A 15,741-nucleotide genomic window follows, 5' to 3' on the forward strand; every position below is an offset into this window, starting at 1 on the left:
TCAAACTTTGCCTGTAATACCTATAGATACGGGTGAATTCCTCTCTTCCTAGTTCCTCAAGTATCCTGAGGTTCCTGGGCCTGGCAGAAAGTGACATTCCTTTCCCATCTGTCAAGCAACCATGTGAATCATGTACTCAAGGTACGACACCATTTATTTCCCATATGGCCCTATGAAGTCAACCCTAGTTCCTTAAAGTTGTTCATATCAGAAAGTGAGACATCACAGTCAAAGCCTTGGTAGTATAACCACTGTTTCCAATTGTTCTTTGTTACAAGAACAAGTTTTTTTATTAAGCTTATGCAAATGCCTGTATTGCCATTGGGAGAAGAATAAAAAGAATATTCGTGAAGAGTGTCCAAATTCTGGAGAGATCAAGTTGGGGGAAAAGTAAAAGTTTCCATTTTTGTTCACAAAATTGTACTTTACCAAATTGCTATATGGTATAGACAACCTAAAAAAAAATTTTCTTAAATCTGGAAAAATTAAACATTTAAAGAACAAGCAATGTTTCAAACAAAACAGTAATTAAACAATTTTCATCGTCAGTTCGTTGAGACCCTTGTAATTCTTGTTTTACTTGATGTAGAATTAACAGCTTCATGAACCTGTCAATGTCTTCACTAGAGCACTGGATAGTCAAACCCAGTCCAATGGTATGATCTTAAAGTTATCAGGAATCTGTACTTGTCATGAATCTGTACTTGTCTTTTCCATGAATTTTCTTGAAGATAAAGCACTTTTGGATTTTAGATACTTAATGTCTGGATGAAAAAAGACTTAAAAATAGACATGGTTAAAGATCTGATGAGAGTTTATTAAAATGTAATTGACAATAAAATTTGGTTATCTCTGTAACATAATATTTAAAAATAACTGGGATTATGACTGATTTACCAGGACTTACCAGTTTTCTAGGAATTTTATAAAATTTCTGGAACACATATTAATGTATATCGATATAACTCAAAGAAGGTTAAATATTTTTCCAGTTTTAATTTTCTATTATTTTAAATTCTGGGGTACATGTGCAGGATGTGCAGGTTTGTTACATAGGTAAATGTGTGCCATGGTGGTTTTCTGTACCTGTCAACCCATCACCTAGTTATTAAGCCCAGCATGCACTACCTATGTTTCCTGATGCTCTCCATCCGCCTAACCCCTCCCACCTACAGGCCCCAGTGTGTGGTTGTTCTCCCTGTGACCATGGGTTCTCATTGTTGAGCTCCCAGTTATAAATGAGAACATGTGTTTGGTTTTCTGTTTCTGCATTAGTTTGCTGAGAATAATGGCTTCCAGCTAAATCCATGTTCCTGCAAAGGACGTAACCTCATTCTTTTTTATGGCTGCAAAGTATTCCATGGTATATATGTACCACATTTTCTTTAGTCTATCATTGATGGGCACTGATTCCATGTCTTTGCTATTGTGAATGGTGGTACAATGAGCACACATGTGCATGTATCTTTATAATGAATTATTTGGATTTCTTTGGGTATATATACACCCAGTAATGAGATTGATGGGTCAAATGGCATTTCTGGTTCTAGGTCTTTGAGGAATCGCCACACTGTGTTCCACAATGGTTGAACTAATTTACATTCCCAGCAACAGTGTAAAAAGCATTCCCATTTCTCACAGCCTCTCCAGCATCTGTTGTTTCTTGACTTTTTAATAATCACTGGCCAGGGGCGGTGGCTCATGCCTGTAATACCAGCACTTTGTGAGGCCGAGGCAGGCAGATCATGAGGTCAGATAGAGACCATCCTGGCCGACATGGTGAAACCCCCTCTCTACTAAAAATACAAAAATTAGCTGAGCATGGTAGCGTGCACCTGTAGTCCAAGCTACTCAGGAGGCTGAGGCAGGAGAATTGCTTGAATGTGGGAGGTGGAGGGTTGCAGCGAGCCAAGATTGCACCACAGCACTCCAACCTGGTGACAGAGCAAGACTCTGTCTTAAAAAAAAAAAAAAAAAAAAAATCAATAATCACCATTCTAACTGATGTGAGATCGTATCTCATTGTGGTTTTGATTTGTATTTCTCTAATGATCCATGATGAGCTTTTTTCATGTTTGTTGGTGGCATAAATGTCTTATTTTGAGAAATGTCTGTTCATGTTCTTGGCCCACTTTTTAATGGGGTTGTTAATTTTTTTTCTTGGAAATTTAAATTACTTGTAGACTCTGGATATTAGACCTTTGTCAGATGGATAGATTGGAAAAATGTTCTCCCATTCTGTAGGTTTTCTGTTCTCTATGATGATAGTTTCTTTTGCTCTGCAGAAGCTCTTTAGTTTAATTAGATCCCATTTGTCAATTTTTTCTTTTGCTGCAATTTATTTTGATGTTTCTGTCATGAAATCTTTGTGCCTATGTCCTGAATGGTATTTCATAGATTTTCTTCTAGAGTTTTTATGGTTTGGGTTTTACATCTAAGTCTTTAATCTATCTTCAGTTAGTTTTTGTATACAGTGTAAGGAAGAAGGGGTCTAGATTCAATTTTCTTCATATGGCTAGTCACTTCTCCCAGTTTCATGTATTAAATAGGGAATCCTTTCTCCATTGCTTGTTTTTGTCAGGTTTGTTGAAGATCAGATGTTTATAGATGTGTGGTCCTATTTGAGTTCTCTATCCTGTTCCATTGGTCTATGTGTCTGTTTTTATACCATTACCATGCTGTTTTGGTTACTGTAGCCTTGTAGTATAGTTTGAAGTCAGGTAGCTGATGCCTCCAGCTTTGTTCGTTTTGCTTAGGATTATCTTAGCTATACAGGCTCCTTTTTGGTTCCTTATGAATTTTAAAATAATTTTTTCTAATTCTTTGAAGATTGTCAATGGTAGTTTAATGGGAGTAGCTTGAATCTGTAAATTACTTTGGCCAATATGGCCATTTTCACAATATTGATTCTATCTGTGAGGATAGAATGTTTTTCTATTTGTGTCCTCTGATTTCCTTGAGCAGTGGTTTGTAGTTCTCTCTGAAGAGGTCCTTTACTTCCCTCATTAGTTTTATTCCTAGGTATTTTATTCTCTTTGTAGCAACTGTGAATGAGAGTTCATGCATGATTTGGTTCTGTTTGTCTATTGTTGGTATAAATGAATGCTTGTGATTTTTGCACATTGATTTTGTATCTTGAGACTTTGCTGAAGTTGCTTACCAGCTTAAGCTTTAGGGCTGAGAGGATGGTGTTTTCTAGATATAGTATCAGTCAAGCATCATTTCTTGACAATTCCTCCCATATAATTTAACATATCAAATAAACCTAATTAGCCTAATATGTCTCTTTTATAAGAAAAGAAAAAAATTATCTTGGCAAATCTCAGAAGCCTGTTTAGAAAATCTCAAACTAATTCAAGGTCAAAAAAGACTTAATTTAAAACTGAATTATTGGGAGTTTCTCAAAAATATCAAAAGGTTTAAAATATTTGATGAAATAGGATCACAGAACACTTTGAAATAAAATCAAAGACAAGATTTCAAAGGCAAATACAGAAAATTAACGTAGTTGTGTAGATAAAATGAAATTAAATCAAATGACACAAGATTTCAAAGGCAAATACAGAAAATTAACATAGCTGTAGGAAAAAAAACTTAGCTCTTTTAACATTGAAAAGATTTGATTGTCATAAGTAATCAAAGATATAATTAAAACATGAAACACAAAGTTATTTTGACAAAACACAGAATCTTCCCCACCCTCAAGAAGAACAATCAAAAGGTAAAGAAATTTTACTTACCATATTTTATCAATATTCCAAGAATATCTTGCTTTTAAAAGGGATGACAAATTCTAGTTTTGCATCACTATACTTTAATATCGAAATAATAAATTAATTGCTATTTTTTAAAAACTTATAAATTCATTCCATTTTAATCAGTTTGACCACTCAGATTTCTTTCCCTTTATCACTCCTTCAAATTTTCTATATCCATTCAGTTTTTATTCATTCTTCCTTATTCATTCTTAAACAACCTTCCAAAATCTTACCTAGACAGACATATTTTTCTCAGCAAAAAATCTCATCCTCACATGTTACTTTCCTTGTACATTTTGTATACACTTTTCCTTGTTACTAGGAGTTTGATTTACATATTAGAATTTTAAGTCTTAGTAACAAAATTTCCTGTGAAAACCTAGGAACAAGAAATTTTAAATGGTCTGAATACACATTTTATAATTTCTAGGAACACATGCTTCCTCAGAACAGTTTAATATGAAACAGAGCATATTTACTAAAGACTCAACGATTTTTTTTCTTTATATAAACTCCAAGAAGCCAAAATAAACTGAAACTTACGTTCAGCAATTAATATTGCAGTATTTCACTTTATTTGGAAATGACATACACATTCAATTAATATCCATCATCTAAGGGTATAGTTACCAAAGAGACTGGGAAAGCATTTTAAGTAAGCATATTATAACATTATTGTCTAAAAGTTTATAAACTTTTATTCTACTTTTATTTCACTCACTTGTTCCCTGCAATTATGCTTAGATTATTTATGAAATTTAAATGATATATTCGACAAAAACTAGTCATCTCAAGGTATTTCCCTGTCAGCTATATTTGTAGCACCTGCATTTAGGCAAGTATCACAAAATCAATAATACAAAATTAAATAATTGGGCTTTTGTTTTTTGGCTGTGCTTTATATACAAAAAGTAGTGGACACTGAACTTTCTCTTGTGCATTTGTTCTTAGGTTGCACCAATTATCTTAGGATTTTAAACATCCAATGAAAATAAAAGTTGTCTGTCTGCATTATATTTAATGCTAACAACTCTAAAGACATGTTGTTTTAAACCAATGACATTTTTATTTACCAAAGTTTACTAAGCTAACATGAATTTGAGAAACATTTGAGTTCTATTTTTCTGAGAGAATAATTTTTTAAACACTTACTTTTCCTTAAGTCAATTAAGTAGAGGTCATTTGGAGGCAGAAAAATATATTACATAACATATATACATATGTAGACATCCATAAACACAGAACAGATATCTCAACTTTCACTCTAAACTTTTGCCCCATGGCAGCTATATATAGTAATTCAAAACTTACTGAATCTGGCATATTGAACAAAGTTAAGGTTACCTGCTCAGATGGTTAAAACTTTTTAAGAGTTTTCATTTGCTGGTTTCCAAACAGTCGTCTCCCTCCCTCCTTCCCTCCTTCCCTCCTTCCCTCCCTTGTTTATTTTCTTTCCTTTGTTTTATTTTATCTGAGAATTATCTTTCTTAAATTTGCATTTCAAAAGTAATGGTTCTTGGATAAGAAAAGGTAGAAAATTTACATCTCAAGGGTACAGAGGAAGAATGCACATTTACCAAGAAGTTTTGGAGGCATATTTGCCTATTATCAGATGTCTAGGGTAATTACTATTTAAACTTTTCCTTCTTTTCTTAATTGCAGGACAGTTCCATTTTCAATGTCTTGATTTTCTAAAGTATCTACAAGCTTCTTGAGATACATAGATGAGGTTTGGGAATTAGTAAGAAGGAAAGGTGAGTTTGAATTTCTTCTAGAGGCATATTTCTATTTTTGTAAAGACTCAATTTGTAAAACACTTGTTTTTAATTCTTCAAAGAATTGGGTTGCAACCTAAATAGTATCAAGGGTTTGACTCATCCATCCTGCATTATCTTCAACTTGCTCCTTTACATCAGGGAGAAGATTTCCCACTAAGATGGAAATCAAAAGATTCATTTATTCTATATTTGGAACTGTTCATCTTTGGAATGTTTTAATAAACTTTTTTTCTTTCTATGCATATAGTGCCATTTTAGCTTAGGAGAGAAAGCCTAAAAACAATTCTGTTGCACTCTGAATATAAACCAAAGTTCTAAAACAAAAGTATACCTAAACAGGTGACTCAATTCTAAAACTAATAAGCCTTTTATGGCTGCACCACAGATGCACTAGTCATCTTCAAAGCGAAAGTAAAATGATAGTTCTTCCAAGAGCTAGAGTCACTCAAAGACATACAGAAGAAAGACTTAGACAATGTCTCTGTGAGCTGGCAACAGTTGGTATACTACGTCCAAATGGGGTGCAACCAACATTTCTTTCTGACCATATTCTTGGGAGCTCCTAACATACGTACCCCTGGCAGGCAGAAGGCCAAGCCAAGATCTCAGCTCTCCTTTGGAGAAAGAGAATGAGTAACAAATGGGTACTCCAAAGCCAAGAGTCATAATTCAAATTGTTACAAATGTTTCTCTTGAGCTGAAGGAATTTATTGAGGAAATTGAGCTGAATTTGGAGAAGATAGGTTTTCAATTAGAGACCCAAGGATCCAAATGAGCTTTTTTAGAGGGTCAAGGACCTGGACATAAGGAAGTATGAGGACAGAGAAGGGGAATTTATGGTCAGTTTAAAGAATTTTAACTTGTTCTAAATCTGTATTCTTTTTAATATTGCTAAGGAAGTCTCTAAGGCAATCTGTTACAGTGCTTTGTGTCTTCATTTCAATTTGATTTTTCCATTTGTACCAATATGACAGTTGTTCAGGATGAGAGCTCTCTAAAATTTTTTCAAATATAACCAACTTACTTATTCTAGAAGCAACTCAAAGCAATAAGACTTTTCATGAAAATACTTTCCAGGTTTAGAATACCATGATGGTGAAAATGGTGTTCCTAAAGTGAGTACAGAGACTGCAGCCCCCATGATCTAAAAAGTTTGCTGTCAGAGATAAACTAAGAAAGCAAAAACCTTCATTGCCAGAGGTGGTAAGAACAGTATTTGTGAAAATGATGTCTCTGGTCTCTCACAGAAAATTAGGGTGCCTCCAGTCCCTGAACCATTATGTGTCATTGGTGACACCAATAAGGTGCTACTGGGACTGGACTTTCTCAGTGTTTGTCAAGCAGTTGAAGGTTGAGACAACAAAGGCCCTTATGGATTGGGACCTCTCATTAAGACAAACTCACTTGAGCACTATCATGACTGAACAGATACTGCTGCTTGTGACTTTGTGTCTGCAACTTCCAGCCTATTCAACAGGCTGTCTGACGCAAGCCGGCACACTTGCCTGCCGATTGGCAGAGACCGAAGACAGTGTTCTCACTGGTCAAACAGCCAGATTCTCAGGATATAAAACAAAAGGAGAACCTCATACCTTTTTTTTTTTTTTTTTTGTCTCAGAGACCTACAGCAAAGTTTGTCTAAGCAGACATCACTCTAGTGAGATCTGTGAACTTACCTGGCTGGGAGGCCAGCTCAAATAATAAGCTTATATATAAGCCTTATGCCTATGTTTTTACCGTCTGATTCTCCTCTTTATGACACATGGAAAAAAAAATGACGTCTCTGGGAGGGAAGGGGTCAGAAAACAAGAGTACTCATACCCCGCCAAAAAAAAAAAAAAAAAAAGTTGCTCTGTGTGTGAACAAGAACTAGTTCATACACATTTTTTCCTGCTAATTCAAATTTAGAAAGGGAAAAAGACAAACTCCTACTACTCTTTGGCCACACTTTGTAGGCAGAGATCTGGCAACCTGATGTGGAAAGAAATCTCATCTGTGACCACCATTTTGCCAGGAGTCACAGGATTCTGTAGCCGCAGCAAACTTGGAGCAAACTGGTCCCCACCAACCTAGACGAGACAAACCAATGATAACTGAAAATCACAAAAAAATTGTAATACTCAAGATCTCAAAGAGATGATTCAGGAATAAAAAAGTACCATTAAAAAAAAATGTACTTCATTCCTTTTTTTTGGAGACAGAGTCTCGCGCTCTGTCGCCCAGGCTGGAGTGCAGTGACACTATCTCTGCAAGCTCCGCCTCCTGGGTTCACGCCATTCTCCTGCCTCAGCCTCCTGAGTAGCTGGGACTACAGGCGCCCGCCCACCACCACACCCAAATAATTTGTATTTTTAGTAGAGACGGGGTTTTCACCCTGTTAGCCAGGATGGTCTTGATCTCCTGACCTTGTGATCTGCCCACCTCGGCCTCCCAAAGTGCTGGGATTACAGGCATGAGCCACTGTGCCCAGCTCCCCGCCCCCCACTTTTTTTTTTTTTTTTTTTTGAGACAGAATCTTGCTCTGTAACCCAGGCTGGGGTGCAGTGGAACGATCTCGGCTCATTGTTACCTCCGTCTCTGGGGTTCAAGTGATTCTCCTGCCTCAGCCTCTTGAGGGGCTGGGATTACAGGTGTGTGCCACCACATCCAGCTAATTTTTGTATTTTTAGTAGAGATGGGTTTCACCACGTTGGTCAGGCTGTTCTTGAACTCCTGACCTCAGGTTATCCACCTGCCTCGGCCTCAGAGTGCTGGGATTACAGGCGTGAGCCACCGCGCCCAGCCCCCTTCCTTACTTCTATATAAATAATTTTTAAAATATTTGGAGAAATGGCCATTAGGCTAGAGTTATAAAATATTAATAAATCCAGATTATTAGATTCTATTACTTTGTCTCACTACTTGAACTTTCTCTTAAAGTATTATGTACAAGACAGATAATTAGTACCTGTGTAGCACCAAGAATTCTGACTTCCAACAATTATCAGCCATCCTTTATTAGATTGATTCAGAGTAGAAAATTGTGATGTGTTATTTAAATGGAACTGAGATTGTAATCACCAATCTTAAGCAATATTTCAGTCTTGTTCTTCAACAATTGGTAAGTTTCCAGTTTTGGGGGGAAATGAAATGGAATTCCCATGTGGATTCTACATGAGCAATTGGACAGACCTTTAATAATAGCTCTAGTATTTTTGACTCCTTGGAAAATGAGTGGGTTTGAGAGGAAGGTATGTTTGGCTATTTTCAAAGCTCTACTATAGTTAATTACAATGATAGTTAAAGGTGTAGATATTAAGAGTTAAATAATATTCATAGTCTCTAAAGCCACAAATGTCAGGTAGGTGAGGTTCACAAGTTAGGCAGGCAGGATCAAAATGATTGCCCTACCTAAAGAGGGCAGTTGATGTTCGTCTCCAACTAAGTGTTATACTCTGGCAAAGAAAGCTCAGAGAAAGAGCTGAAAATATTTCGAGTTTTGTTTCTAAAGCTCACTCTGGTACCAAGCCAAGTGACTTGCTTTGGCCAGTAGGATGTTAGTAGGTATTATTCATGCAGAAGCTTAAAAGCCTTACTTGTATCAGCCCACCTTCTCTTGGAATTCTGCTACCGTAAGTACAAGCCTAGGCTAACCTGCCTGAGAATTAAAGATCACAAGAAGATCGCAAAGGTGTCCCATACCATCAGCCTAGAGCCAACCAACTTCAAAATATACTGGAGCCCCCCAACCAAGATCAGCAAAAACACTTATGCAACCTGTAGCTGACTGAAGACCCATAGTGAGCCCAGCTAAGTCTGGCCTACTTTAGCAGAATTGCTCAATTATCCCATAGATTCATGAGAAATAATAAATATTGACTATTGTATGGCACAGGTTTTGTGGTAGTTGGTTACATAGCATTAACATGCCGATAGATAACTGCTACACCACCCCATAGAAAATGATCAATACATGTTAGCTATATACACTCATATTTCATTGAAACTAAGAAGTTTTCACAATGGCACTGTTTTGCTTTTTCCAGCAGCTTTCTATAGAAGTTTTCATACAATAGCACTATAACTAACATATAGCTAATAGTGACTGCTATATTCCATAAATTATCAGATGCATCCTGAATTAATAAGCCATTATAATATAAAAGTTCTGCTTATTATAGAAAATTTCACCAGTACTCCGTGAAATACTTGTGATTGGTGAGTGTTGCTGAAACCTGGCTCCTTGGAACCATTGTGCTACAGAAATAAAGGTTGTCAGGTTGACACAATACAGAATCAGAATTTGGGGTTCATGAATAAAAGGGTTGCTAAATAGTGTATGGTGAATGGTCTCCTCCGTTAAAGCAGATAAATGCTGTCCTCTTTGATCTCCTATGTGACCAGAGAAGAAGTGAGACACCCACGAGGGCTTCCAAGTTGTCAAAACATCACAAGGACAAAGGCTTGAGAAACAAGGCTTCCTTTGACACTTGCAATTTGAAGGGATAAAATATGGTCCCTAGAGTCTCTTTATGCTGAATTAGGATATTGTTTAATTACACTGGCCATAAATGATGTGGGGACAGTCAGTGAGATTTTAAATACTACAATTAAAGGTATTCATTGCATGTTTTGCTTTTTATGTTTCTTCAGGGCTTGTGCACTACCAAGGGACAAATTAATATTTTATTCCATTATTTCAATCTCTTATAGCTTTTAATAGAGTGAGGAAAATGAGGTTAATATTTGGCATTTATACTTTTAATGGCAGTTTACGGGCATTAGAAGAAAATCAATAATGTCATTTCATTGCTATTTTTCATTTTAAACCAAAAATAATCCCCAGGTTGAGACCTACACTTGACTCCAAATAACTTTAACCTGTATGTGAATATATATATATATAAAATTCATATATATGTGTATATATTCATATATGTGTGTATATTCATATATGTGTGTATATTCATATATGTGTATATACATATATATGTGTATATATTCATTACATACATAATCTTCATCTTAAAAAAAAAAACCTTAAAAGTACTTTCACAGATGATGAATATATATACACACATACACACTCTTCATCTTAAAAAAAAAAAAAACCCAAAAGTACCTTTAATAGATGATGAAGGCCACTTCAAAGATGAGTGTCCCCAAAGTGTTTGAGAAAATGGTGACACCACAGGGATCTGGATTGTCCCTTACATGATGAAAACCACGGGGCAGTGGGGAAGTATTTCTCAGTCAAGAAGAATTAGCCTTCCATAGCTGAGTGATGAGCTGATTCTGAATTTTATTTTTGCCAAGAAATTCCTGTTACTCCCTTGTGTCCATGTCTAAGAAAGGACCTTTGCCTTATTAATGATCAGGCTTGGGAACCAATCTGCTAAATTATCCTCTTTGCCTAAGATCTAGCTTTAATTTCCTGCCCAGACACCTTATGGTTCCCTGAGAGGGCAGAGGTACTGACCTAGTGAGGTGAGAGAGTATGGATTTTGGGATCACAAAGGTCATGTGTTAAAGCAACATATTAGTGAATATTTATTGAATAGTTTTTAGTGTGCCAAGCTCTCTTCTAAGGGCTAAACATTTGGCATTTGATTTACCACTCACATCAGACCTATTATGTGGGTGCTGTTAATAGCTCTGTTTTACATATAGAGCTGGGGAAACTTGAGACAGAGAAATTAAGGGACTCACAGAGTCCTAATAGTTATTGTGTGGCACAGACAGTATTCAACTCCCAGTAGACTGACTCCACGGGCTTCTCTGCATCTCTCCAGTGGAAGCCTTCCTCAGTTGGACTTTGGTCATTTTCAGATTCAGACAGACTCTTCAGATGAGCTAGAGGCATTAGAAAAAGAGGCATCTTGGTTCTGTTATGAAGTAAACTATATGCAGTCGGACAAAATCATATTCAGGAAGTTGTTTAGGGCTTCTCAGGGGTTGAGATAGTTTAAGGTACACAACATCAAGTGTCCAATGGCAAAAGGTGGGGTGAGTCTGGGCCCCAGTGGATGAAATGTCCTGGGAGTATAAAGAGAAACACACATCTGTATTCCCTCCCTTCTCTTGGGCTCCACTCTCTCCTTGATGGCATTTGGGATTAGAAAGCAAGTGTATATGAGTTAGATCTGATGCTAATTAGAAGACATGTCCCCTCATTGCCATGTGAAGACAATGTTCATTAACTAAAAAACATTCTCTCCGTTGCTGTAGAAATTACAATAATGACATTGGTAATAGAAAATTCTACAGCAGAAACACATCAAAGTTATTTCTATTCTCGTATTTCAATATCAAAACTCTGTTGTTCGAAACCATACCCACTCTAGGAGATGTTAAGATGTTTCTGTCTCTCCTCAGGAAACATCATACTTAGCTTTGAACGCTGGGGCTGTGAGGTCATCTAATTGTTTTTCCTGCCTTTGGCAATGTCAGGCAGGAACAACTCATTGTTTTAAAGCTATACATCTGCTTTTTGCCATTTATAATATGGAAATATAAAAAAGAAAATGGGTTCTTTGTCTTTGAAAAAATAAGATGTATTTGGTGTATATTGGTCACACGCCATATGCCTCAGAAACTGTTCTTGTTTGCAAGCCACAGAAACCAATTATACTTTATCAAAAAAATGTGTAATCAAGCTAATTAGCATACCCATCGCCTTGTATGTTTACCTTTATATGGTGATATATATGTGCATGAAAATATATGGTATACCTTTAATATGCAATTATTCATCAATTATGTCTCAAAGTAAAATGATAGTAACAAATGAGCAATATAAGATTTATATATGCAAATATATAAAGATTTAGATATAAACAAATATATTTATATATAAATACATATCAATAAGGATTTATATATAAATATCAATATGTAAAGATCTACATATAAATATATATCAATACATAAAGATTTATATATAAAAATATATAAATGTATATTAGCCCCATCCCCTAGGCTAATGATATAACTCTGTAAAAATCTCTTCCCACCATTTAAATGTATGTATTTATATACACATATGTACATATACATATATTTATGTATTTTATGTATATATGTACAATATATTTATGTATATTTTATGTATATAGAAATACATCATAAATACATGTATTTTAATGATAGGAAGATATTTTTACAGAGCGTTATTACCCCAGGGTATGGGGCAGCAGGAGCCACAGCTAAGATTCTACAAAAGGACAATGTGATTCATACATGTCTTAGCTTCAAGATTCAAAGTACTGAAAAAATAAAACAAGGATGGAAATGCTATAAAAACAGAGATAGGGAGGTGTTGAATGCTCACCAGGCAGAAACAAACAAAAGTTTTCTTTAAGCAAATGTAAAAACAACAACTGTGTGTGTGTTGCCTTATATAACACACAGATTTCTGAAAACCTGCACTTACAATGCATCTTACTTCAGTTGTAAAAGGGTAACTATGTATTGTCTAATTCAGATGCTGCTGCTTTTTGTAGCTACTAATGCAAAACAGAAGCTCAAATTGATTTTTTTTTTAAAGTAAAATTGTCCCATAATTGCTTTCTTCTAGGAAAGAGGCTGAATATGTAATTGTACTCTTGTGGGGAAGCAAATTCTGAATTCTGCCAGCAGGAAGCTCCTCTCTTCAATAGATCTTGAAGGAAGATTCCATCACAGATCCCATTACTTCAATCAGACAATTATCTCTCAAGAACTGAAAGAGGAATCCTCTTTTTTTGTTGTTTTTTTTCCTTTTCTTGGTGTATGCGAGCATGTATGTGATCTTTTTCTCCAACAATACATAGTATTTCAACCATGAGTAGAGTGGTTGATTTTATCCTGTTTTCCAAAGGATTAAATAAATCATATTTGCTAGTTGAGTGCCTGCTAGGGGTCCCTACATTCTCTTTAAAGTCTACTTCAGGTAATGAGGCTTTCTTAGAGGACCACCAGCCCACGGAACATCTTCCCCTTTCTAGAATTCCACTGGGGCACGGTATCTGAAGCACACTCTTATGCTTGATATCTCTGTTCTCTCGTCCTTTCCTGTGTGGGGATCACATGTCCTCTTCTAGTCCAGGCTTTCTGGCAATTCTTAAAGGGCTTCTGGTAAGACCTAAACTGGTCTAATATTGAAGGAATTGATACGGTTATTTGCTATTTATGTATGTGAATTATGAGCATTAACAAAAAGCCGTCATCTCCCAATATCCCCCTCAAGGTGAATCAATAATTAATAATTGGTCTTTGTGGCTTTTCTGGCTGCCTCTTAGAATTTGTGCACTTGAGTTGTTTATCGAAGGAGGCTGTAACCAAAGACCAGAAGCTTAAGCTGGCTTGTAAAAAGAGCCAAGAAATTTAGGGACCTTCTACTCCTATGGAACCTAAGCTTGGGGACTTCACGGCTCAGTCAAATTTTTTAGAATGATAAAATATGGAGCTGAATTTGCTAAGTTAGCAAATTAAAATTAAGACAAAATAAAAGTAAATACAATGACAAAATGAAACTTCTGGCAGTTAACAAGGGATTTCAAATAAAGAACATTTTTATCACAAAAAGGATGAAAGAATATAATCCAAAATCAAAATAAAATTATTTTGAATAAATTTACCTTTAAATAAAATATACTTCATTTTAAACTTTACCTAATTTTCAAAACATGTCATTGAACTCTACAATACTATACAATAGAATATAATATACAGCATTATACTCTGCAATATGAATAAATCTCACAAACAATGCTGAGTGAAATAAGCTTAGACACAAGATGACCCAAACTGTATGGTTCGATTTATAAAAATAAAGAGGTGAAGCTAATTTCTGTTCATAGAAGTCAGGGTAGTGGGATGTTATCAAGTAGTAGATGGAGGGTGTATGGAAGGAAGTAAGGGAGGGGGCATTTCTAGGGTCCCAGTAATTTTGTATGTGTTACAGATGACACGACATATATCTTTTCATTTTATGTAAATTAAGCAAGTTGTACACTTTTAGATGTACATTTTGCTATACTATTCTTCTATTACAATTTTTAAAAAGATATGCCATCACAGCCCCATAGGGACCTATGGGCATTTGTAAACCACTGAACTGGTTCAGTTTCCTTTTTGACGGATGAGGAGACTGAAGAGCTGAGAAGAAAATCGCCTTGTTCGAAGTTATGCAGCAAATCAGGGATCCAACTGGGAACTGAGTCCAGGCTTCCTCAGCTGCATCCTGGGACCTTGTCATGCTGCAGGCTTTCTCAGCCTAAGATCGCCACCGTACTTGAGTTGTCTCTACCAGGAAGGGCCTGACTTACCTTAAGATGCATACTCAGGTGCAGGGTGCTCAGCAGACATGTGATTTACACTCAATGAGCAAGACTTAGATGGATGTTGCCATCACTTCATCCTCACCCAGGGATCTGAGCACTTCTTAATGGATAACTGTCTCCTTTATACTTGTACATATCCAAGACATTGCATTATTTCTTTAAGTTTTTTTTCTCTTTTTCTAAGACAAATTCCTTTCCTTGAACATGTGGAACTCTCCAACCCTTCTTGTTTTATTTTCCCCTCACATTTGCATCTTTTTCTTTTCACTAGATCCTCCTCTCTGCCTACAAATATGCTCAATATCCCTCTGTCTTAGAAAATAAATGAGATAAAGGAACACAAAGCAAAACTAACAGAGCAGCCTCTTTCCTCATCCCTGCTAGTGTATCATTAGGTATTTATTGAGTGCCCATAATGTGTCATTGTGCCAGCCCAGCCCACGGTCAGACAGGCCCAGGGTTCCCCTCTACTTAGTTTTTTATTTCTTCACACTGTTCGAAGAATCCAAGTAATTCTTATTTTTTTTCACTAATCTCCAATTTTCTTCTCAACCCACTGCTATCTGGCTTCCACTCTCAAGGTGCTACTGATACTGTTCTTTTGAAGGATGCCCAGATCCTCCTGCTGGGGCATCTATACATCTTAATTCACCTGGGATAGTGACAGCATATGCCTGTCATTCTGGCACTCATATTAATAGGCCCCTGTTTTTAAATTCTAAACAATTTATCAGATTGGTGAATAAATTATATAGTCAACCTTATGTTTTATTGACCACATAAATGGCCATTCCTGAGTCCTTGTTGACATCGAGCCTTTGTTATATTGGGCATAGTGTGTGTAATGGTTATGTATGTAGGCTTTAACATAGAGCCCTGGGTTCAATTCTTTTCTTGCATAGG

The 15,741-nt window shown here is 36.0% G+C and overlaps 1 long non-coding RNA gene across 1 annotated transcript in view; it reads left to right on the forward strand.

The window, feature by feature from the left end:
- LOC108580461 overlaps positions 1-14,147 on the forward strand; it is a 39,349-nt gene extending 25,202 nt beyond the window's left edge. Inside the window, exons 2-3 of the long non-coding RNA XR_004176894.1 lie at positions 5,421-5,512; positions 13,092-14,147. This is a non-coding gene — a long non-coding RNA (uncharacterized LOC108580461). The remainder of the gene's footprint in view (positions 1-5,420; positions 5,513-13,091) is intronic.
- The last annotated feature ends 1,594 nt before the right edge of the window (positions 14,148-15,741 follow it).

Source organism: Papio anubis, chromosome 11 (genome assembly GCF_008728515.1).
Source record: "Papio anubis isolate 15944 chromosome 11, Panubis1.0, whole genome shotgun sequence".
Taxonomy (NCBI): Eukaryota; Metazoa; Chordata; class Mammalia; order Primates; family Cercopithecidae; genus Papio; species Papio anubis.